The sequence below is a fragment of the Hevea brasiliensis genome, chromosome 2 (assembly GCF_030052815.1).
Source record: "Hevea brasiliensis isolate MT/VB/25A 57/8 chromosome 2, ASM3005281v1, whole genome shotgun sequence".
Classification (NCBI taxonomy): domain Eukaryota; kingdom Viridiplantae; phylum Streptophyta; class Magnoliopsida; order Malpighiales; family Euphorbiaceae; genus Hevea; species Hevea brasiliensis.
In genome coordinates, this window is record NC_079494.1 from 6979149 (window position 1) to 6981663 (window position 2515).

Below are 2515 nucleotides of genomic sequence, written 5' to 3' on the forward strand. Positions count from 1 at the left end.
TACTTTGTGCTAGAAATATTGTCACTCATATTCTTAACAACTTAAGAATAATATTTCTAACAAAATATCAATGGACCTTTTCTATTACACATAAATATATTATGTAAACGGAAAAGTGGAAATGCCTTTTATTAATAAAAATATGTACAAGATATATATACTAAATGATATGCTCTAGGGCATACTACTAACAATCTCCCACTAGCACTAGAGCCATTCATTACAATATCTTAGACCTATCTTCTCAAGATGTCGGTCTAACTGAGTCTGTGACATAGTGATGCGTCCCAACCGCAAGTGCACGGGTCGTACAAGTAGTATAGAAAAATATCGATCCCACGAGGAGTTGTGTTAATGATTGAATTTTCGATATAAAAGTTGACTAAATTGAAGTATTTATGAAATTAAAATAATGAATTAATGGGTAATGGAGTATGAAATCTAAATGTGCAAATTTAATATTCTATTCAACAATGTATTAATTAAACTAAAATTGCATCAAATAGAAATAAGCAAGTTCAAATATGGCAATATTTAAAATGGCAAATGATTAAATTTGATTAGAAATTAACAATGGTAAAAAGGTGATTCCGGAGTTCGGGATTTCATATTCGAGCTATTCTGGGATTTTAAATTGGTTGTCCAATCTTATGAAACTATGAGTTTTAAGGAGATTAATTCTTAAATCCTTTGAATTCCCTTTCGAGTGAGACAAAGAGTGCCTTAATCAAACTAATCCTACTTTCGTGGAGTTAGAATTAATTAAGACCCATTAAGTTCCTTAATTAATCTGTGAATCCTCTTAATCCTTAGCCTATTTCTAGGTCTAAGTTAATTAAGTCCAATTTCCTGATTATCTATCACAAGGCCTTCTCCTTTCGGTGCTTCAACCATGGATTAAGAACATTACTCAATGGGATCCTACATTAAGCATGTCATTAAGCATACAAGAAATGAATAAAACTCATTAAGACCACAAAATATGGATTACCCAATCAAAATCCACAAAATATCTCAAATATTACAACCCTTACTCCAGAATCAAAAGTAAACTACTCACTATCCATAATGCTTACAAGATATGATGAGTTTAAATGGAAATAAAGCTTTAATCTAAGCTAAGAAGTAAGGAATTAAACACTAGAAATGTAGAAAAGTGTAAAGAAAGAAAGAAATCTGCAAATCTTGGTTGAAAATGGTGTGGAAGGTGAAAATGACTCCTTAAATTCTGCTCAGCCTCCTCTTCTTCTTCTTTGCTCCTTTTCTCCTCTAAATTGGAAAAATGAGACTATTTATAGCATTTTTCTGACATGGAGCCCTAAAATAGTATGTTCTAGGAGGAATACATTAAGGGAATCTTCTGCCAGCTCATTAATGAACTCTTTATGGGACTGCATAAGTGGACTGCATAAGTTATGCAGTCCCTTATGCAGTTTTCGGCTGGTTCTGGGTCACTTATGCGAAGCTGCATGACTTGGTGCATAGGTTATGCACAAATTCGTGAATGTGCATAAGGGAGGTGAGAATGTGCATAAGCTATGCAGTCTCCTTATGCACATTTCGGCTGGTTCTGGAACAGTGATCTTCCTCCTTATGCAGAACTGCATAGCTTATGCAGCAAGTTATGCGCAGTTTGGTCAATGTATATTTCAACTTGAAAACTTGTTTTTGGCATCTTTTTGCTGTAGAAGACACTCCTCAATGGCAAAATTCTCTTTAGTCCTTCAAAAACACCATTTTTCCTACAAAACAAAGTAAAAATTACAAATTAGTGCAAAATTGACAACTATGAAAAACTAACTAATTAACTAATGAAATTAGCTAAAAATGACTAATAATCAAATAAAATGATTGTGAAATTAGACCTAAATGACTATGCAAAATGTGTGCATCAAATACCCCCAAACTCAAGCTTTTGCTTGTCCTCAAGCAAACTTTAAAATGTGATGCAAAGTTTTTAGGGGTGCCTTATCCAAAGAGCTATGAAAATTACCTATTAAAGTAACTAAACACACCTTTAGCCATACCAACAATCCATATACCCATCCTTCAAAATGCAAAGAATCTAATGCTTATCCAAGCTTTCACCGCTTAGCCATCAAGTCAATTATCATTCAAAATCCCCAAACCAACCAATCAAAAGAGAGAGTCATGCTCAAAAGGAATTCTAGAACAATCAATAGTCAAGGTGTCTCTATATGGAATGATGGAATTGAATGAATGAATGAATAATTTCCCAATCCCATAGGCAAATTCTCTACTCCTATCTCCACTAATGTAGCTAGTACTATCAAGAGATCAAAGGTCTTTCTAGGGATGTAATGGGGCCATGGGGTTCAAAATGAGGCTAAAAAGAAAGATGGGTAAAAAGGATTCAAAGCATGAGAATATTTTCAATTTTGAAACATAAGGTACACTTTATTATATATTTTTTCTTTTTCTCTTTTTTTATATATGGGAGAGAAGAATACACAATGATGATTGTCAAGTGCTAGCATAGTTTACATAAAAATGG